General features: G+C 42.4%; 1 protein-coding gene across 3 annotated transcripts in view; it reads left to right on the forward strand.

Moving 5' to 3' along the window:
* Positions 1-17,287: 17,287 nt before the first annotated feature.
* The window catches only part of LOC129839348 (spectrin beta chain, non-erythrocytic 1), a 118,511-nt gene continuing 112,152 nt past the window's right edge, over positions 17,288-23,646 (forward strand). The window contains exon 1 of one of the 3 annotated variants that reach the window (XM_055906724.1): positions 17,288-17,411. The gene's annotated coding sequence lies outside the window, so the exon portion shown is untranslated. The remainder of the gene's footprint in view (positions 17,412-23,646) is intronic. The other 2 variants (XM_055906725.1, XM_055906722.1) reach the window with 2 other exon arrangements.

Below are 23,646 nucleotides of genomic sequence, written 5' to 3' on the forward strand. Positions count from 1 at the left end.
CTCACCGACTGCACTTGGTCCCTGCGTCTCCGCTACAGAATAATGCCTCACAGAATGGAAGCAGCAGCCAACAGAGACATCTCCCAGATGGTCGACGAACAGGGAGACGCACTTCACCAACACCACGTCCAGCTGGCGCAACTGGGGACGGCTATGGATGAGGTCCTCTGCATTCTTCAACGTCTAGATCTTCCTCAAGGGGCGTCACCACCAACGAGCGGAGGATCTTTTACCATGAGTAGACTCAGCGAGCCAGCACCCCAGCCCATTCAGCAGCTTGTCCAGGTCAGCGATGCCGATTTGTCCGTCTCGGACAAATATGACAGGACTCCATCCAAATGCCGTGGTTTCCTCCTCCTGTGCTCCCTCTATTTTGCTCATCAAATGGGAGCCCCCAAATGGGAGCCCCCAGAGAGGTTCTGTGGCGCTGTTGGCAGGGATGTTAGGTTTGGGGGGGCTGTGACTCTGGCGGCAGGTAGCCTAGTGGCAAGAGCGCTGGGCAACCGAAAGGTTGCGAGATCGGTAAAAAGGTACAAATCTGTCATTCTGCCCCTGAACAAGGCAGTTAACCCACTGTTCCTAGGCTGTCATTGTAAATAAGAATTTGTTCTTAATTGACTCGCCTAGGTAAATAAAGGTCTTCACCAACCACTGCTTTGACCTCATGCAGAAGATTTGTTTGTTCTGCAAGTCTCCTGGAAAGACATGAAGACTGACCATGAGGATGGGGTAAACCATTCAATAAACCATGTTCAAATGTCAACAAAAAAGGGTGCAGTAGACTGGTATGTGTTTTGTTACATTCAAGAGTCAATAATGGGGCATTGAGATGGACTGTTAACAAAGCTAGCTTTGCTATGGAGAGAACTACATTTTGAAGTTGAGAACCCCCCCCCCCCTGACTGACTTGCCATCTCAAGATGGTCAGCTAATTCAGTTTTATGTGTATGCAAAAGCCTGCGCTGTTTAGCCAAGCTGACAGAAGCTAGCTAGCATAGCTTGGTGATAGCTGCAGCTGGCTAGCCTATCTAGCTGATATTTCTCTGTCAAATCAGTTATAGCTAGATAGCAAGAGCCAGTGTCTGGAATGTGTTTCCTAAGACACTTGTTCTACAACACCTTGCTACGAAAGTATCTTGCAACTTAGTTTCAACATTTCATCACCATGAACTGTGAGTTGAATGTCCAGTCTTGAATCAGCTCAGCTGTTCTACAACATAATATTCTATAACTGGCTAGTTTTGCCTCGTCTCTCCTTATATCCGCTGTTAGATTTTTCCGGGGGACAAATCCCAGGCCCACTGGACACAGATGTCTATTTAAAAAGCTATTTTTAGATCACAAGGCCCGCACTGGAAACAAATATGTGTCCATTTATCTATATGCCAACAGTATGCAACAATGCCTAATTTATCATAACCTTTACTGATAACGAATCCTAATTGCGAAATCTTTCCGTGACATAAACTGGCCAGGTGAATCCAGGAGAAACCTATGATCCCTTATTGATGTCACCTGTTAAATCCACTTGAATAAGTGTAGCTGAAAGCGGAGGAGACAGGTTAAAGAAGGGCTTTTAAGCCTTGAGACAATGGAGACATAGATTGTGTATGTGTGCCATTAAGAGGGTGAATAGGCAAGACCAAGTATTTAGGTGCCTGTGAAGAGGGTATGGTAGTAGGTGCCAGGCAAACCGGTTCGAGTGTGTCAAGAACTGTAACGCTGCTGGGTTTCCTGTGTGTGTCAAAAATGGTCCACCACCCAAAGGACATCCAGCCAACTTGACACAACTGTGGGAAGCATTGGAGTCAACATGGGCCAGCATCCCTGTGGAACTCTTTCGACACCTTGTACAGTCCATGCCCCGATGAATTGAGGCCGTTCTGAGGGCAAAAGGGGATTTACCTCAATTTTAGGAAGGTGTTCCTAATGTTTTGTACACTCTATATTCAGTCAATAAAAAACAAGTGCTGTTTAAGATTAATTTATTGAAACAATAATATCAACTGGTTATATTATATTGTGGAACACAATATTCAAAAAGGTGGCCCTTCCTTGTACAAGCCTATGGCTGTGCAATGGTACAGCCTTGTTTTGTTCATTTAGCAGACAAGACACTCTTATGTCCTGAGCCCATATCACAGTCAAGACACACCTATTTTATAGTAAAAAACTTGATGTAATATAACAGAATAAAATATAACAGAACAGTGCGAAGTGATGCGTATCTCGCGTCAGGAATGAGTGATCATTTGAAACAGGGCTCAATTTGGTGATTTGGTGGAAATATAACAAATATAACAAAATACAATTTTGTTCAGGTTACAAACAAGTTGGAACCGGTTCAGGTAACCGAAAACCGGTAAATAACTACACTTTTCAACGAACAGAAACGGAAACGGAATGAAAGTGATCCATGCTGTTCTGGAACAGAAGCATTATTTTAAAAGCATGGGAACCAGTTAATAACTTTCTTTTACATTTAGCAATTTTTTTCTAGTCCCACAAAACCTGACCCTCCCTCCTTAGCATAAGTTAATGTACTGACGTTACGAGTGTGATTCAGAAGATTGGGATAGATTTAGCTAGAGTTGGTTAATTAGCTAGAAAATAATGGATTAACTTTTTTGATGCTAGTTAAGGATACTATAGGCCTAGTTATCACGTTTCACTTTGGATTTATTAACTACAAAAAGTGAAGACGTGTTTTTAATTCTGGTGCACCTCTGCACACACAAGCTTGTTAGCTAGCTCAAAGGACATTCAATGTTCATCTATAGAAGCTGCTCCTCCTAGGTGTAATTCTGTGGAACTAATTCAGATAATGCATGTCATACCAACATGCCTAGCGCTTCAAGCCTCCTCAACCCTCTCTTGCTCTTTCCACATCTCAAAATTTCAGTTGCATCTTGTGCCATATAGGCTACACTTGTCTGTCATCACGCAGGTAAACAACTACCTTACTTGCTCTATCCACACTGATTGGTAAAGTAATTTCATGAGTCAACTGTAAAAAAAAAAAAATATTGATTTCACAGGTTAAAAGGAACAGAAAGAAACGATATAAACGGTACAGGTCGGCACAGTGGAATGGAACGAAAAAAATAGTAGTTCTGTTCAGAACAAAGAGATTGGAAAACAATTTCAGTTCCAACCTGTTTACAAATCAAAATCTGTCATCTTTTCAATATACAGACATTCGATTTAGTTTATTCTGTCTGTTCTTTGGAATTTTCTAAATGGATTAACAATTCCACATTGAACACTGAATAGGAAAAATTACGGTCACAACATCTGTTTGGTAAGTAGGCCTAAGCTTAATGATTCTGATGAAAATACTCTCTCTTTATCAAGCTAATGCTTTTGCATATTTTCAGTGTGGAACCTGTCTGTTTTGGGGAGGGTTATAGCCTAGGCTAACCAATTCTAAATGGCACAAGCAGTTTGCAAAGTTAGGTCGTCACTTGAATCCCAACCCTTAACCCTAACCTTAACCACACTGCTAACCTTATGCCTAACCCTAACATTAAATTAATACCAACAAGTTTAATGCAAAAGCATACATTTTTACTTTTCATACATTTTTACAATATAGCCAATTTTGACTTTGTGGCTGTGGTAACTAGCTACAACCGTAAAGTAGCCGAAGCAGAAAATAGTCGTGACACAATTATTTCAAAACTGCAGCTCATTGTTGTAACACATATTTCCCTACGTCAGTCAAGCAGTTCATTTTTAATTTATGATAAAACTGTCGTAATTTGGCAAGGAATGTAGCTTTTGTATCCCAACAGTTAGATACGTTGTTATAGGCATTTATTTCTGAATCCCTAATAGGCGATTTATGCTTGATCCGAAATTGCGGGGCCAGAGTCTCCATATGGAGGATGTGACGCAATTGCAGAGCCTTTTGAGGTTTTTAGAGGCCAAATCGAGCTCTGTACTGCGAGTACAGCAATGCCATGCGCCTATCAAATTTCTTGACTGGTTTGATTGGTTAACGGTAAGTGGGGGTGCTACATCCAGAAACACAAACTCACTTCCTTGACAACAAACATGGAGAACTGTGACGAAGGCTATCAGAACAAGTTCACAAAGTAAATACACATTTATGATACATTGCGTACGAATTTCAAAGACACAAAACGGGGATAGAAAGACGCTGGATTGGTGTACATTCAGAAAATCTGATCTAACAAGGTAGATATTTGTCAAATCCGCCATGATTGATTGTAAAAGGCCCACAATGGGGTTACTAAAATAAGATTTTGATATATTTGGCTGTTTTCGCTGCATAACATTCAGAAGTTGTCCCTTTTCCGATTTAGAAAAATTGATTGATGACAGTGATATGAACATGTATTGGTGTTGACATCCATACAAGCATTATACTCTGATTTTTTACCTCAACATATTGTGAAATACACATAAACAATAGCCTAAAAGTAGGCTAAATTTGCTGGCAATGTGGAGATTCGGGATGGAGATGCAGGTAGGAAAACAGTGCAGTCTTTAAAAAAAATCTTGGCTGAGCTCCTGTGTCAAACACAGGAAACGGACACCAGTATCTCTGAAGAGGTAAGGTCTTTTCGTTTAGCCAGTGTCTAGTAATTAGCTGTTTCTGGTTTTGAGGCTTGGGCAGCTGGTGACTGTAGTTCATATGTCTAATCCCCTGCACAGAGAGAGAAAAGCATCAATAATATCAATAATGCTGTATTAATTTCATTGAATATATATTCCTGTTTGATATGCATTTATTTAATTATATTGTAATCTTTTAGCTCATGCCAGTATTTGTTTTGGATCCGATGCATTTAGCTTAAATTAGGATGAAGTAGTTTTAGGCCTTCAGTGGGCCTACACATTGCACACCCTTTAGTTTGTCCATTTTCATCTCACATGATTTTACATACATTTTTCCAAATGTTAAATTTCAATAGCTCCTTGGTCATGTGACCTCGTGACTTCAAACAAGGTTCAGAATGTACACTCAGTGGGCCTACACATTGCACACCCTTTGTTTGTAAATGTTCATCTCACACGTTTTTACATGAATTTTTCCAAATGTAAAATTTCAATAGCTCCTTGGTCATGACTTCAAACAAGGTTCAGAATGTCCACTCAGTGGGCCTACACATTGCACACCCTGTAGTTTGTCCATTTTCATCTCACATGATTTTACATGAATTTTTCCATTCAATTTACATTGAATTAAATGTCATTACGTACCAGACATTTTTAGTATATCCTCAGCCATTTCTTTTTGCAGTTGCTCCATGTGTTTTTGTGAAGGTTCTATATCAATTTGGGAGGGGATGTTGGGGAAGTTCTGTGCAACTTCCTTGCCATCTACAGCAAAAAATATAATAGAGTTTTTGACCTAATTGTCACATAACAGCTAACTATTCATTATTGAAAATATAACTATCAAACCTGCATTACAAAGACCCCGCAGCTGAAGGTGTCCTGATGCATGGTGTGAGTTATTTCCCCTCCTTTCCACTTTATGTCCACCCAGTCGTCTTTTCCATGGCAGGATCTTCTCATTTTGAAGTATTCTCTTTTTTATGTAAGCATAATGGAATTCTGATTAGTTATAGGCAAATGAATACACAGGCCAAAATTGTATGCTGTTTTCCTTATCACTATAATCTAGTAGAGGTCATTTCCTTTATGCCCCATTCTACACACAGCCTAAATTATAGGCACTGAACCATTTAAAGGACAATAATAAAAGTAGCATATAGGATCCAACCCTATCACAGAGTGAATAAATGTAGAGCGTTTGTAGACTTTAAGAAAAAAATATTAAGTGACAGTTTCATCAGTACGTGCTTAAAGAAAGTCATATCACTAAGATCACAGATGACAATGCCCACCAAATCTATTACAATAGAGAATGAATTGTAAGCACCAAAGTGTGTTAAGTGTGTTTGTCAAAATAATATCTGAAAATGTCAGTTGTTGAACATAATACTTCTATAATACTTGCAATAACAATTTATGATATATGCAGATGAGGAATATTCAATGTACCAACACTACATGTAGGACGGACATAAGACATTCCCACATACAGTGTACACATACATAGAGGCATTTTTCAGATATGATTTTACCACTCAGAATCCAGAATGGATATGACAATGGGGCCAGCACAGGATGTAATGCACCCTTACAACAATCTAGTTTTTGATCTTCTTGACTTATCTGGTAAACTGCTACTGTGTGTCAAGAAAAGAGCCCCAATTAGGGGTTAGTGTACTCCAGTAAGAAAGGGCTGGTTTAGATTAAAAACTATTGCCCCGTGTCCCTGTTCATAGGGGCATGAGAGACTAGTCAGTGGTAGAATTGAGTTGGCACTTTATTGGCCCAAACACCCAGAGACCCACACGGTTGAGGTTACTCATGGACAGTAATTATTGATGCATTGTGTCTTCTAACTGTCCAAGAATAGGATCCAAAGTGTTAGGAAATATTTGCTCCCATAAATGCAAAGGAGCATGTCTCTCCTCATACTTGCACCCCTTCTGAAAAAACCTATACTCGATCCCTCCGATGTCAACAACTACAGACCAGTATCCCTTCTTTCTTTTCTCTCCAAAACTCTTGAACGTGCCGTCCTTGGCCAGCTCTCCTGCTATCTCTCTCAGAATTACCTTCTTGATCCAAATCAGTCAGGTTTCAAGACTAGTCATTCAACTGAGACTGCTCTTCTCTGTGTCACGGAGGCGCTCCGCACTGCTAAAGCTAACTCTCTCTCCTCTGCTCTCATCCTTCTAGACCTATCGGCTGCCTTTGATACTGTGAACCATCAGATCCTCCTCTCCACCCTCTCCGAGCTGGGCATCTCCGGCGCGGCCCACGCTTGGATTGCGTCCTACCTGACAGGTCGCTCCTACCAGGTGGCGTGGCGAGAATCTGTCTCCGCACCACGTGCTCTCACCACTGGTGTCCCCCAGGGCTCTGTTCTAGGCCCTCTCCTATTCTCGCTATACACCAAGTCACTTGGCTCTGTCATATCCTCACATGGTCTCTCCTATCATTGCTATGCAGACGACACACAATTAATCTTCTCCTTTCCCCCCTCTGATAACCAGGTGGTGAATCGCATCTCTGCATGTCTGGCAGACATATCAGTGTGGATGACGGATCACCACCTCAAGCTGAACCTCGGCAAGACGGAGCTGCTCTTCCTCCCGGGGAAGGACTTCCCGTTCCATGATCTCGCCATCACGGTTGACAAATCCATTGTGTCCTCCTCCCAGAGTGCTAAGAACCTTGGCGTGATCCTGGACAACACCCTGTCGTTCTCAACTAACATCAAGGCGGTGACCCGTTCCTGTAGGTTCATGCTCTACAACATTCGCAGAGTACGACCCTGCCTCACGCAGGAAGCGGCGCAGGTCCTAATCCAGGCACTTGTCATCTCCCGTCTGGATTACTGCAACTCGCTGTTGGCTGGGCTCCCTGCCTGTGCCATTAAACCCCTACAACTCATCCAGAACGCCGCAGCCCGTCTGGTGTTCAACTTTCCCAAGTTCTCTCACGTCACCCCGCTCCTCCGCTCTCTCCACTGGCTTCCAGTTGAAGCTCGCATCCGCTACAAGACCATGGTGCTTGCCTACGGAGCTGTGAGGGGAACGGCACCTCCGTACCTTCAGGCTCTGATCAGGCCCTACACCCAAACAAGGGCACTGCGTTCATCCACCTCTGGCCTGCTCGCCTCCCTACCTCTGAGGAAGTACAGTTCCCGCTCAGCCCAGTCAAAACTGTTCGCTGCTCTGGCACCCCAATGGTGGAACAAACTCCCTCACGACGCCAGGTCAGCGGAGTCAATCACCACCTTCCGGAGACACCTGAAACCCCACCTCTTTAAGGAATACCTAGGATAGGATAAAGTAATCCTTCTAACCCCCCCCCCCCCCCAAAAGATTTAGATGCACTATTGTAAAGTGGTTGTTCCACTGGATATCATAAGGTGAATGCACCAATTTGTAAGTCGCTCTGGATAAGAGCGTCTGCTAAATGACTTAAATGTTAAATGTAATACTTCTGGCACTTGAGTCAGACTGCCAGACTGTGTAAAAACTTTATGACGGGGCCGGCAACGGAGTTCCCATTATCTAAGCACCACAGAGCCAATCGGGAGAGAATACACAGGTCAAGGGTGCCAATTGAAAGTCAAGGGGTGTGTCTGTGCCTTTTGGATTATTCTCTCTCTTTCTGTGGTTCAAGTCAAGAGCTACCCTTCCCCGTTCAGTCTGCTCTGCGCATGTCTGACAGTGACAGAGCCAGCAGCCAAATTAGTTTTTCACAGTATGTCATAAAAAATTATTACACTTATGAATGTATGTAAAATGCTAATATGGATTAACTAAGACCTGATTTTGAATGCAGCGTGTTTCCTCCTTCTCTGTCTGTCCAGCAGGGTCAACTAAAAACACTGGGCCTGATGGTTCATGCAGATACTGGGGAAGCAATATAGAAATGTATTCATCCCTTAAATGATTTTACTATTAAATGACCCATATCACAACCCTCATACCCCTTCACAAAAATTTATTTTGGAAAAAGGATTTTACTCACAATGAACTTCCAGTGGTTCTGGTTCACATTCAAGAAACTCATGACAGCATTGTAGTTACTAAAGTTCACCTGAAAAAACATTTGTAGACCTCCACAAGTCTGGTTCATCCTTGGGAGCAATTTTCAAACGCCTGAAGGTACCACGTTCATCTGTACAAACAATTGTACGCAAGTATAAACACCATGGGACCACGCAGCCGTCATACCGCTCAGGAAGGAGATGCGTTCTGTCTCCTAGAGATTAATGTACTTTGGTGAGAAAAGTGCAAATCAATCCCAGAACAACAGCAAAGAACCTTGTGAAGATGCTAGAGGAAACAGGTACTAAAGTATCTATATCTCACAGTAAAACGAGTCCTATATCGACATAACCTGAAAGGCCGCTCAGCAAGGAAGAAGCCACTGCTCCAAAACCGCCATAAAAAAAGCCAGACTACGGTTTGCAACTGCACTTGGGGACCAATATTATACTTTTTGGATAAATGTCCTCTTGTCTGATGAAACAAAAATAGAACTGTTTGGCCATAATGACCATCGTTATGTTTGGAGGAAAAAGCGGGAGGCTTGCAAGCCGAAGAACACAATCCCAACTGTGAAGCACAGGGGTGGCAGCATCATGTTGTGGGGGTGCTTTGCTGCAGAGGGACGGGTGCACTTCACAAAATAGATGGCATCATGAGGTAGGAAAATTCGTGTGGATATATTGAAGCAAAATGGGTCTTTGAAGCAAAAAAAGTTTACTTTGTTTACACTCCCTAACTAATTCAACTAGGAATACAAAAAGCTGCTTACATTTCCGCATGTTTATTAGCTTTGGAAAGCGAATGAATGTCCAAATCGTGAAAATATGACCTGTGCAATGTTGTGCTCAATTTTTCCAACACAATGACACTTATTTGGAGTCTGTAGCTCAAGTGGTTTGAAAGCTATTGAGGTTTGAAAGCGTGAATATCCGTCGAATATCCAACTTGAAACTGTCTTTACCTCGGTAGTATTTCCGATTGTAAAAGGCCTAGACCAATGTTCAGGAGACTTATGATTAATGATTGAGTGGATATTGATTCAATAAACTTTCTTCACAATCATTGTGTGCACGCTTGCAAGTATTCCACCAGGTATTTTAATGAATATTTAAATGATTTTAAATTTGTGTTGTTGTTTTTAAAGGTTTCTATGGCAGACGATTATTTACAACCCAATGCCATACAGTTCCATGCGAATTGTTTCTATTTGTTAGGCTATGACTTATTGCAACAACAGCCATGTATTTGTTGTTGCAAACTTTAAGTATATTGCCTCTTTCCCTCTGTCTTAGCTCAAATACATACAGGATATTTGATGAGAAGATACCTGACAGATTGGACCCTGATAAAGTCCATTCATATGCTAAGAGAGATCCCAATGAACAATGAATGAAAATACACAATACCCCACAAATGTATACAATGCCAAGTTCATAAGAACCATTGTCAGGTTCATGAATGCACCCATTACTCACATGGAGACAGAGAGAACAATGGCTGAGCAGGTATGTTCCATGAAATGTTATTCATAATTGCAACAATTCTGCAATGACCAGTTTAGTTACATGCCGCGGACAAATAAAATAACTGCCAGTTTAGTTACATTTCATTCCATGATTATAACAGTGTCACTGGTGGCCCAATACATCGTGTCACGATGTGAGCACCCAGGCACCTTACAGAAAGCACAGCGCTCAGAGACAAGACTACCAGGCCATTCAACAAACACACGCCCTGGTCAGACATGGGAGGAACAACAACAGAGTGCCTGCTTCAGGAAACTGGTGAGCTGTGTGTGTCTGTGTGTGTGTTTGCGCAAGCACTTTAATGATTGTTTGTGTTATACAATTAAGCCTCTATTCTTTACATTCACTTGCATTCGATTCAAATCAAGGCATCTGATATTATGTCAGGTCAGCACTTGTGGTTGAAGGAGTGTACGGATTAGAACAAATAGATTTGTATTGCTTAGTTGCATCTAAAAAGTGATCTGTGCAATAAAACGTAACTAACTGCAGTGAGTGACATTTTACTTCATGGCTTATGGTTCACCGTTCCCATACTGAGCTCTATTGGGAGCCCAAAAGTGTTGCTGGAGCACATGTCTTTCATTCACCAATATGATTCAAGGAAATTACAGGGCCAACCATACCAAGGAAGGGTAAGATTTCTACAATTTCTCAGCAGAGTAATTTTGCTGCTTTCTATCCTCTGCAGCTAACATTTAATAAAATCTTCTTCAATCGTGTTCCTGGAAACTCATAGGGCAGGTTTCCCAGACTCAGATTAAGCCTAGTCTCTATTGAAAGCATTTTTTTTGTCCAGGACTAGGATTAATCTGTGTCTGGGAGACCAGCCCATGGGTTCAGTGTTAAATCATGTGTATTAGTAATGGCCTGGAATGTATAGTATTTTTCCAAAATCAAATGTAATTTTGCAATGTCACAAATGTTATTCCGTAAAGGTATTTTAATGAATTCTCAGAATGTAGAAATACAACGAAATGGGATTCAAAGCAAATTAATATTAGCCTTCAAACGTTTTCAGAATTTTTCTTTGATCGATCGGGGAGTCAACTTTGGACAGGGTTTGAACCATGCGATGAACTCAACTCTCAGCCACAGCTGCATTCCCCCATCTCTTCCTCCCTCCCTCCCTCCCTTCCCCCTCCCCACCCTCTGCTTCCCTCCAGTTATGTTCATGTCTGTTTCCCCTTTCTCCAGCAACACGAAGCTTTAGTGTGGAGCGAGGCTGTGCCGTGGTCTCCCGGCGGGGAGAGCACGTACCTTAACTCCGAGGGGTCATGTTCGCCAGCAGTGCGGGGAGGAAGAGGTGGGAAAGAGGTAACCTCTCCCCAGCAGCAGGTTTTCAATGATGGCAGGGTTCACTCCGGAGAGGTGGGCCCCAGAGCTAAAGGCCCCAAGGCCATAGCCCGCCACTCGACAACCCATCCCTCCAGCCAGATGTTTCACAGCTTCTACAGCTTCTACACTCCTGTGACACGTAGGGAGGAGGTTATACCCCAGAGAGGGGTTGAGGGGATCTCTTCAGTCCCTGACAGGGCTGCGGAGGGTCGGAGAGCTATGCATGCGGACAGCGAGGGGACTGTTGCAAAGGCAGGGATCCAACAGTCAACAGGTGGAGGTTCAAGTTCCAGCCCAAATAGCGAGCCTAACAACTGATGGCACTGATGGCATTTTAACCCTTTAGGGGCTGCATTTAGTAAAGATCTGAGTAGACATCGGTTGCAATTGTGTTCCATTTTTGGTCAGAAGTCATCTGAAGATAAAGATTCAAATAATAAAAGGTTCAACCTGCAAAAGTAACTGCTGTTTAAATGGTATTTTCAACAACAACAAAAATTACAGTATAAGTTATGTACAACTGTCATACCCAATTCTAACCCCAAATCAGGGACGGTGCTAGCTTTTTGGGTGCGCTAAGCAAGATTTGGTTGGTCCCCCCCCCCCTCCCTACCTAGCAGCAAAACATTTTAGTGGCTCCCCTCTTGATGGCGGAGAGAAACATTTTTTTAAAGCAAATTTCCTGCAATTATACACATTTTGCCATGGGGCATAGAGAAAATGTTGTAATTTTAAAGCAAGTTTTCTGCAATTTTACAAATTTTGCCATGACTTTTGCCCTGTTAGTATGACATTTAAGTGAGAATGACTAACACAATCAATGGGACCACACTGGAGATCAGGGCCCTGGGCACGTGCCCAGAAAAGCTTCCAAATGTTACACAACCAAATTTCAAAATTGCACCTGGTGTATTCTACTATTCTTACGCTCAATAGTAAATTGAGACCCCGACTGAGTTAAAAAAAAAAATAGGAGCTCAGAAATGTTGGGTTGAGGGCCAACTAGTGGCCGGGGGCCCTAAGCGACTGCTGATGTCTTCTGGCTTCCTGTTAAGGCAAGGGCTGATTTCAAGGTTTTTACTGCTAACCTACAAAGCATTAAATGGGCTTGCTCCTACCTATCTTTCCGATTTGGTCCTGCCATACATACCTACACTTATGCTACGGTCACGACACAGGCCTCCTAATTGTCCCTAGAATTTCTAAGCAAACAGCTGGAGGCAGGGCTTTCTCCTATAGAGCGCCATTTTTATGGAATGGTCTCCCTACCCATGTGAGAGACAGAGACTCGGTCTCAACCTTGAAGTCTTTATTGAAGACTCATCTCTTCAGTAGGTCATATGATTGAGTGTAGTCTGGCCCAGGAGTGTGAAGGTGAACGGAAAGGCACTGGAGCAACGAACCGCCCTTACTGTCTCTGCCTAGCTGGTTCCCCTCTCTCCACTGGGATTCTCTGCCTCTAACACTATTACAGGGGCCGAGTCACTGGCTTACTGGTGCTCTTCCATGCCGTCCCTAGGAGGGGTGCGTCACTTGAGTGGGTTGAGTCACTTGAGTGATCTTCCTGTCTGGGTTGGCGCTCCCCCTTGGGTTGTGCCGTGGCGAAGATCTTTGTGGGGTATACTCGGCCTTGTCTCAGGATGGTAAGTTGGTGGTTGAAGATATCCCTCTAGTGGTGTGGGGGCTGTGCTTTGGCAAGGTGGGTGGGGTTATATCCTGCCTGTTTGGCCCTGTCCGGGGTTATCATTGGATGCGGCCACAGTGTCTCCTGACCCCTCCTGTCTCAGCCTCCAGTATTTATGCTGCAGTAGTTTGTGTCGGGGGGCTAGGGTCAATCTGTTATATCTGGAGTATTTCTCCAGTGTCCTGTGTGAATTTAAGTATGCTCTCTCTAATTCTCTCTTTCTTTCTCTATCTCGGGGGACCTGAGCCCTAGGACCACCTGGCACGATGACGCCTTGGTGTCCCCAGTCCACCTGGCCGTGCTGCTGCTCCAGTTTCAACTGTTCTGCCTGCGGCTATGGAACCCTGACCTGTTCACCGGACGTGCTACCTGTCCCAGACCTGCTGTTTTCAACTCTCTAGAGACAGCAGGAGCGGTAGAGATACTTTCAATGATCGGCTATGAAAAGCCAACTGACATTTACTCCTGAGGTGCTGACCTGTTGCACCCTCGACAACTACTGTGATTATTATTATTTGACCATGCTGGTCATTTATGAACATTTGAACATCTTGGCCATGTTCTGTTCTCCACCCGGCACAGCCTGGTTCATCTCTAGGTTTCTTCCTAGGTTTTGGACTTTCTAGGGAGTTTTTCCCAGCCACCGTGCTTCTACACCTGCATTGCTTGCTGTTTGGGGTTTTAGGCTGGGTTTCTGTACAGCACTTTGAGATATCAGCTGATGTAAGAAGGGCTATATAAATTGATGTGATTTGATGTCGCTTATGCCGGCACTATCCAAAGTTTAAGGTTGTTTGACTTTAGAATGTTTGTCTGAAAAACTAATTAAAATGTGACTACTGTGGCTTTTGGGGCTATAGATTGTGACTGATGTACTGGAGTGTTAAAATTAACAGACTATATTTACAACATTTAGCAAATTGAATATACTTTGCCAGAACCCAATTTATGAAAAAAAGAGCACGTTGAAACTAGAGAAAGAAATGGTCAGCTTTTGTGAGCTATCTAATCGCTTTTCATAGTCCTCATGATGAAGCCCACACCAGTTTTCTGCATTTAGATAGAATGATGGATCTGCATCAGGTGATGGATCTATATCAGGTTTCAGTACACTTGTGTAGAATAATAGATTAGAGGAATAAGTATTTTATTGTACATTTGGTTAGAAGATTAATGTATACCTTTTCCCCAATACCCCCAGACACACACATGTTGAGAGGCCCAGGGTCAGCGCCCCTGGATGGAGAGCAATTTTGGTGTGAAGTGCCTTGCTCAAGGGCACAAAGTTGGTGGTTTGTACCTGGGATTAAGAGATCAGCAGCCCTCCAGCTGCTGGTTCAGTTCCCAGTTCCCATTTTCTATTGATGCCCATCTTCACCCTAAAGTACAGTGCCTTCAGAAAGTAATCACACCCCTTTACGTTTTCCACATTTTGTTGTGTTACAGCCTGAATTTAAAATGTTTTAATTTTAGATTTTGTGTCACTGATCTACACACAATACTCCATAATGTCAAAATGGAATTTATATATTTTAGAAATTAATTTAAAAAAATGAATACTTGAAATGTCTTGAGTCAATAAGTATTCAACCCCTTTGTTATGGCAAGCCTAAATAAGTTCAGTAGTAAAAATGTGCTTAACACATTGCATAATAAGTTGCATGGACTCATTCCATGTTCAATGACTACCCCATCTCTGTACCCCACACATACAGATAATTGTAAGGTCCCTCAATTTTCAATGCCTCACAAAGAAAGACACAAAATGTGTAATAATAGAAAAAGCAGATGCTGAATATCCCTTTGAGCAAGTTATGAATTATACTTTGGATGGTGTACAGGCGTCCATCCTAACTCAGTTGCCGGAGAGGAAAGAAACTGCTCAGGGATTTCACCATAAGGCCAATGGTGATTCTTCATATTTTCATGCATGGTGGTAGCTGCTTCATGTTACGGGTATGCTGGTCATTGGCAAGGACTAGAGAGTTTTTTAGGATAAAAAGAGACTGAATACAGCTATAAACACAGGCAAAATCCTAGAGGAAAACCTGGCTCAGTCTGCTTTCCAACAGACACTAGCAGGTGAAATCATCTTTCAGCAGGACAATAACCTAAAACACAGGTCCAAATCTACACTGGAGTTGCTTACCAATTGACATTGAATGTTCCTGAGTGACCTAGTTATAGTTTTGTCTTAAATCGACTTGAAAATGGCTGTCTAAAAATGAACAACAATAAACTTGACAGAGCTTGAAGAATTTTCAATAGAACAATGGGCAAATATTGCACAATCTAGGTGTGCAAAGCTCAGCTGTAATCGCCACCGAAGGTGATTCTACAAACTATTGACTCGGGGGTGTGAATACCTACTGTATGTATATGAGATATTTCTGTATTTCATTTTCAAGAAATGTACTAAAATGTCCAAAAACATGTTTTCACTTTGTGAATATGGGATATTGTGTATAGATGGGTGAGAGAAAAAAAATCGGATTTAATCAATTTTGATTTCAGGCTGTAACACAAAAACATAAGTTAAGGGGTATGAATACTTTCTGAAGGGACTGTAGATCAGAGTTCCTTCTGAAGATCTATTATGACCTCCTGTATATGGCTGCAACGCACTATTGATAAGTATTCACAATGGATGAACAAAATGAGGGCCTGTCAGAATCATGACATACCCTGTCCATCTACAAGCAATGACTGAAATTAGAATATTTCAGGTAAACTTTTCACATGTACAATTGTAGTGTAGAAAATTGAGATTGAGTTCACGTCTTTGTGATCGCCACTCCAATACCTTGACTTTGTTGTCCTTAATTAAGCCATTTCACCACAACTTTGAAAGTATGCTTGGGGTCATTGTCCATTTGGAAGACCCATTTGCGACCAAGCTTTAACTTCCTGACTGATGTCTTGAGATGTTGCTTCATTATATCCACATAATTTTCTTTCCTCATGATGCCATCTATTTTGTGAAGTGCACCAGTCCCTCCTGCAGCAAAGCACCCCCTCAACATGATGCTGCCACCCCTGTGCTTCACAGTTGGGATGCTGTTCTTCAGCTTGCAAGCCTCCCCCTTTTTCCTCCAAACATAACGATGGTCATTATGGCCAAACAGTTCTATTTTTGTTTCATCAGACCAGAGGACATTTCTCCAAAAAGCACAATCTTTGTCCCCATGTGCAGTTGCAAACCGTAGTCTGTCTTTTTTATGGCGGTTTTGGAGCAGTGGCTTCTTCCTTGCAGAGCAGCCTTTCAGGTTATGTCGATATAGGACTCGTTTTACTGTGAATATAGATACTTTAGTACCTGTTTCCTCCAGCATCTTCACAAGGTCCTTTGCTGTTGTTCTGGGATCGATTTGCAATTTTCGCACCAAAGTACGTTCATCTCTAGGAGACAGAACGTGTCTCCTTCCTGAGAGGTATGACAGCTGCGTGGTCCCATGGTGTTTATACTTGCAAACTATTGTTTGTATAGATGAACGTGGTACCTTCAGGCATTTGGAAATTGCTCCCAAGGATGAACCAAACTTGGAGGTCTACAAATGTTTTGTCTGAGGTCTTGGCTGATTTCTTTTGATTTCCCCATGATATCAAGCAAAGAGGCAGTGAGTTTGAAGGTAGACCTTGAAATACATCCATAGCTACATCTCCGATTGACTCAAATTATGTCAATTAGCCTATGAAGCTTCTAAATCCATGACATCATTTTCTGGAATTTTCCAAGCTGTTTAAAGGCACAGTTAATTTAGTGTAGTTAAAATTCTGACCCACTGGAATTATGATACAGTGAATTATAAGTGAAATAATCTGTCTGTAAACAATTGTTTGAAAAATTACCTATGTCATGCACAAAGTAGATGTCCTAACCGATTTGCCAAAACTATAGTTTGTTAACAACACATTTGTGGAGTGGTTGAAAAACAAGTTTTAAATGACTGCAACCTAAGTGTATGTAAACTTCCAACTTCGACTGTATGTTGATGTAGGCTAGACTATGTCACATTTAATTTATGTTTTTAATATAATCTATAACAAATATTCCAATTGTTGTATTTAGTGTAGCCTCTGATAGGCTTACTTCAGTCTCTATAATCCCCGCCCCTTCGAAATTCAGTGCAGCGTTACAGTTTTTGGTGGACTGTGGGCGGCAGTGCGGATTCCCAGCTCTTATTGCCCAGCCTCTCGTTTGCCGGTTGCGGACTCTCCAGGCGGTGAAGTTCGTTCCTTATTATTTGATTGGTAAGTCAAATAAATGTGTTGTTTCAAACAGACGAGTTTATCTCATCACATTGCCAGTTATAATGTAATTAGGGCCGAGGTTAGACACTCCGTTCCACGGGTTGGCTACAAAGCAAATAGGTTACCTACATTTACTGTGAGGTGATGGGAAATTGTGAAATTAAGAAAATATCAAATCGTGAATCACGTATATAGACATACGATTGAAATTATGTTTTTGTCGGTCTTTGTTTTTTTATAGCCCTATGCTATTAAAATCATTAGACATGTTGATGTTGTAGGCCTACTGCTCATATCAGAAATAGCTTTATTTAAAGGCCTATCTTATACATTATGCGCAATTTGGATAATATTTCATTTGTATAGTGTCTGATATCAATTTCCATGTTGTTCTGTGACTTCTATTATGGGTGGAATAACGGTACAGTAGAATGGACGCAAACAGGCGTGGTCGTGCGGATCTGTGGCGCTGCGCGGAAGGGAGCCCGTGGTGATGCTGCTAGGGCAATGATTAGCTGGTTTGTTTATTCTGTACAGTTCAAAAGACAGGCTAGCTGTGGCATTAACAGGATGTGAGTGTTAGGTCGTGCACAATAACAACAAATCCACTATTTTATGGTCCTTGTTTTACGTGGTGCGTAGTTGGTAATGATAGATGATTTTAGGTTATTGATATAGACAACATTACTCCTTTTAGGTGAAGTGTATCGGTAGTTGAAATGGCCGCTGTTGGCTAATGTTACATTGGCAGCTAAAATCTGTCATTGCTTGACGCGATGATGATACAGTAACTAGCAATACGCAAGTGTTCGGCTCCTCCTCAAAACATAACTTCAAAGACATGAAGCATCACCTACAAGGTTTTCTTTAGTATGTGCTAATGACCAAATACTTTACATGTATCTCATCAACATGTTGTTTGTGTCTCCAATATAGTTTTTATTTGGTGGACTGTACATCTTTGCGGTTGATGCTACATGCGGCCTTCTTGTCGTGATGCAGAGGACTCTTCAGCATACAACCAGTCCAGCGTTGCAGCACTAATGCGACCTGGTAGAGTCGAGTCCTCAATGTCGTAGTCACAGAAGGACTCAAACAACATTTAAAATGCGAGCAATGAGGGAGATGAGTAAGTTAAACAAAGGGATTCTGCTGAGCCAAATTCAAGCAACCAGTCCAATGAATGAAGTCAATAACTTCCTAGTTCCAGTGGTGGCATGTTAGCTTACCTGGTAGGCCTATCTATCCTACCTAACAAAAGTTATGTCAGCCACAGTGGGAACTGAAGTTGTGAAATATCCATTGTGAAAATCAAAGGAACACATGCACGGTTAAAGGTGGCATAGGATTTAAAGGATTTTTAATAACTCTAAGACCTGCAATTTAGTTACACTGTGGGTATTCTATGGGACTTGATATTGCTGAATCAATACTTTTTCTAAACAACAAGGCTTGAGTGATATGTTTGGTTCAAGTTAGTTGGGGTTTTAATGGTTCTCCGGAAGTGTGTTTGATCAGGCTTTCTATGGCATAGTGGCATTTAAGTTTGGCACTCTGGTGCATTTTCCTGTTAGGTTTTGCTTGATGGATCAGGCTCTTTTCTTAAGACTATTTTCTGTATGCAGACCTAGTGTCTGCCTTCCCCTCTCAGTCTCTGTGCAGTTACACCAACCTTGTTTCATTAACAGCCTTTGAGCGCATGACTGCATTAGCTTCTCATGTCAATTGAGTTCACTGTGTAGCAGGTGCATAAAACCAAGGTAGCCCTTTCAATGAGTATCATCTGTTCAGGGAGCAGTGGAACAGTTATTTATATGTGCCCTGATGGTTTCACAATAAATAAATCAGTTGTGTTAAGGAGAGACTATTTTCAGAATTCTGCCTTGAATTGAATTTCTCTGACCTTCAGGCTCCATTTTCCCTAAACTCTTCTTACATTATCTGCTCATCCAGTCAAATGACTGATAAAACGGTCATGCTCAAACTGCACAGATACTGTACGCAACCAGCCATTTTATCCACTGGCCCTTTTAACTCCAAACTGCTTTTAAAATCTTCTATTTGTTTGAGATAGATATCTCATATTTTATAAGTCCGGTCTGAGAGGCGTCTTAAGAATAAATTATTCAAAAGATAATGAATGTCATCACCTAAACTGATGCCTGGTGTGTTTGGGGCTGGTATTTGAAATGGACACAACAGCATGTGTTCTAGTGAAACAGGTGGTGGAGAGGGTGGCATCCTGTTCTCTATCAGGGCAGGCAATGGTCAGTAAAAGAGGAGGGGGGTGGAAGGGTGTGGAACAGCTGCCACCACTGGGGTTACAGGTGAGGACCACACGGCCTCGCTGTGTGTGTGCATGTTATCACGCGTGTGTGCGCATGTGGCTGGTAGCCTAGCGGTTTAAGAGCATTGGGCCAGTAACCGAAAGATCACTGGTTTGAATCTCACTGGTTTGAATCTCTGAGCCGACTAGGTGAAAAATCGGCTGAAGTGCCCTTGAGTATAATTGCTCCTGTAAGTCGCTCTGGATATGAGTGTTGACTAAAATGTAAATGTGCAAAAAAAAAAATGGTTTGGTCGATGGTATGTACATTGTTTTGGGAGTGGTCAGCCAACTTGGACATGCTTGGGCCATCTCCCCTTCAGTAGGACCATCAAACATCGCAGCCATTGCAAGCAAGTTTCCACAGCTGTGTCTTTTAGGCTAAAAGGAATTGACACTCTTGTTTTAGGGACCAAAGTCTGAGAATGCTTAGAGACGGAGCCATTTGTCTTGCAGCCTCCCCAGTGCAAGACAAATGTGCAAGACAAAGACTAGGCCATTTAAGCTGATGTCATTTATTTGTTATTTTATTTATTTTTATTTCACCTTTATTTAACCAGGTAAGCTAGTTGAGAACAAGTTCTCATTTACAACTGCGACCTGGCCAAGATAAAGCAAAGCAGTGCGACACAAACAACAACACAGAGTTACACATGGAATAAACAAGCGTACAGTCAATAACACAATAGAAAAAAAGAAAGTCTATATACAGTGTGTGCAAATGGCGTGAGGAGGTAAGGCAATAAATAGGCCATAGTAGCGAAGTAACTACAGTTTGGCAAATTAGCAAAGGAGTGATAGATGAGCAGATGATGATGTGCAAGTAGAAATACTGGGGTGCAAAAGAGCAGAAAAGTAAATGAAAACAATATGGGGATGAGGTAGGTAGATTGGGTGGGCTATTTACAGATGGGCTATGTACAGCTGCAGCGATCGGTTAGCTGCTCAGATAGCTGATATTTAAAGTTAGTGAGGGAAATATTAGTCTCCAGCTTCAGCGATTTTTGCTATTAGTTCCAGTTATTTGCAGCAGAGAACTGGAAGGAAAGGCGGCCAAAGAAGGTGTTGGCTTTGGGGATGACCAGTGAGATATACCTGCTGGAACGTGTGCTATGGGTGGGTGTTGTTATGGTGACCAGTGAGCTGAGATAAGGCGGAGCTTTACCTCGCATAGACTTATAGATGACCTGGAGCCAGTGGGTCTGGCGACGAATATGTAGCGAGGGCCAGCCGACTAGTGCATACAGGTCGCAGTGGTGGGTGGTATAAGGGGCTTTGGTGATAAAACGGATGGCACTGTGATAGACTGCATCCAGTTTGTTGAGTAGAGTGTTGGAGGCTATTTTGTAAATGACATCGCCGAAGTTGAGGATTTGTAGGATGGTCAGTTTTACGAGGGTATGTTTGGCAGCATGAGTGAAGGATGCTTTGTTGCGAAATAGGAAGCCGATTCTAGATTTAATTTGGGATTGGAGATGTTTAATGTGAGTCTGGAAGCAGAGTTTACAGTCTAACCAGACACCTAGGTATTTGGTAGTTGTCCACATATTCTAAGTCAGAACCGTCCAGAGTAGTGATGCTAGTCATGCGGGAGGGTGCGGGCAGCGAACGGTTGAAAAGAATGCATTTGGTTTTACTAGCGTTTAAGAGCAGTTGGAGGCCACAGAAGGAGTGTTGTATGGCATTGAAGCTCGTTTGGAGGTTAGTTAACACAGTGTCCAAAGAAGGGCCAGATGTATACAGAATGGGGTCGTCTGCGTAGAGGTGGATTAGGGAATCACCCGCAGCAAGAGCAACATCATTGATATATACAGAGAAAATTGTCGGCCCGAGAATTGAACCCTGTGGCACCCCCATAGAGACTGGCAGAGATTCGGACAACAGGCCCTCCGATTTGACACACTGAACTCTGTCTGAGAAGTAGTTGTTGAACCAGGTGAGGCAGTCATTTGAGAAACCAAGGCTGTTGAGTCTGCCGATAAGAATGTGGTGATTGACAGAGTCGAAAGCCTTGGCCAGGTCGATGAAGGCGGCTGCACAGTTCTGTCTTTTATCGATGGCTGTTATGACATCGTTTAGTACCTTGAGCGTGGCTGAGGTGCACCTGTGACCAGCTCGGAAACTGGATTGCACAGCGGAGAAGGTACGGTGGGATTCGAAATGGTCAGTGATCTGTTTATTAACTTGGCTTTCGAAGACTTTAGAAAGGCAGGGCAGGATGGATATAGGTGTAGGACAGTTTGGGTCTAGAGTGTCACCCCCTTTGAAATTGGTAGTAATAGTTTAGTCATTTTCATTGTGTTATTCAGTTCCATCTTTTCATCCATTTAGTGATACTATGAGTATTTAGGAAACAACAGTAGATCAAGGAAAATAGAACATAACATATGCCAATGTTTGGACTGGTGTATGTTTAGCATAACTGAAGCCAAATAGCTGATAGCATACTGTACTCTCTGTTATCTAAGCCCAAACAGAACAAGCGGAAATGTCAAAGACCCCTTGGGAGTGGGCGAGAACCATGCGCAGCAGCAGTAGCCCATAATAGTTTTACTCTTTCCCAATTCTCCTCCCCTGGATACTTGACACACATTTGTTTCCATGATTTCTCCCTAAGTGCCCTAATTCAATATCTGTCCTGTGAGGTAGAAGCACAGCAAAGACTGTGTTGGGTTGATGTTTTGTCCTTCCTAACCTCGGTTGGGGCCTATAGCACCTTAAAAGCATTAGTACTACGTATTGTTTTTGGTGAGGATGAGTTACACGGCGACACGGTTTTCTTGCATTGCTGATACAGGCTCCCAGTTGTATTTTATTCAGATCACTTACTGTTTTGACACATTAGCCATTTGCACAGCTGGCTTAGAACCAAGAGAACTGAAGGAATTCAGATGGAGTGTCCTGCCCAAGGGTGCACAGCTGGGCTGCACCCGATATTTCACTCCTCTGACTGACCCTGCAGTAAGAAGTTGTCTTGAATGTTGGCTGTATGATTAATATACATAATGATATAATATAATCAATCAATCTCATTTGGTAGCAGTGCTCGTACAGAACCAAATAGTTAATGATGTGTCTGACTCTCGTTCAACTTTAGCTCATTTGCAATGGCTTGTCATGTCATTCAAAATTTAGTTTTGCAGCTGGGCTAGTCTCTTGGAAATGGTGTCTTTTTGTGCTTTCATTTGTGCTACAGCTGTAATGACATTATGCCGTCTTTTGTTTGTTGTCTGTGGTCTAGCTCTTGTCTAACGGCGTTAGTGCGCATCCTACAAGCACTAAAGCCCTGGACCAGCGCTATCCATGGTCTATCATTCTTGCCTGGAGGGGAAAGTTGTTGAAGAGTCTCTGGAAAAGAGGAGGTTATTCTAAGAGGATGCATTTCCTGTGTCATGAACCTCATATCACTTGTGTTCCCCCATTTCCCATGTCTCTTGGTGCCATGAAAGCAGGAAATCGTGACCTGGAGTTCCACTGGTGCAGTTTCCATGTCATGTGGCTTGTAGCTGCTTACACAGCTGAAGGACAGCATCCACCTTGGCTCCCTTTACTCTCTCAAACAATTTCAGTACCAGCCACTGCAGATATTCATATATCTACTTCTTGAAATGGTGTGCCCCATTTATCATATGATTAATGTGCTGAATAGATAATCCCTGATTCCTTGAAGTGCCTCACACACACACACACACTTGTACTATGGCAAAAGAGGGACAGCAAGAGCAATGGGTAAGTAGTAGTCAGAAATGGCAGAAATGGGGTATGAGGCCTAGATTCGTAAGTATCTGATAAGAGTGAGAGAGAGAGAGAGAGTATAATGACAACCAGACCTTCAGAGCAGACTCCCGTGTTTTGAAAGTATGCTAGTGAAATTCAGAGGAGATACAGTGCACTCAAAGTATTCAGACC

The sequence above is a fragment of the Salvelinus fontinalis genome, chromosome 40 (assembly GCF_029448725.1).
Source record: "Salvelinus fontinalis isolate EN_2023a chromosome 40, ASM2944872v1, whole genome shotgun sequence".
Classification (NCBI taxonomy): Eukaryota; Metazoa; Chordata; class Actinopteri; order Salmoniformes; family Salmonidae; genus Salvelinus; species Salvelinus fontinalis.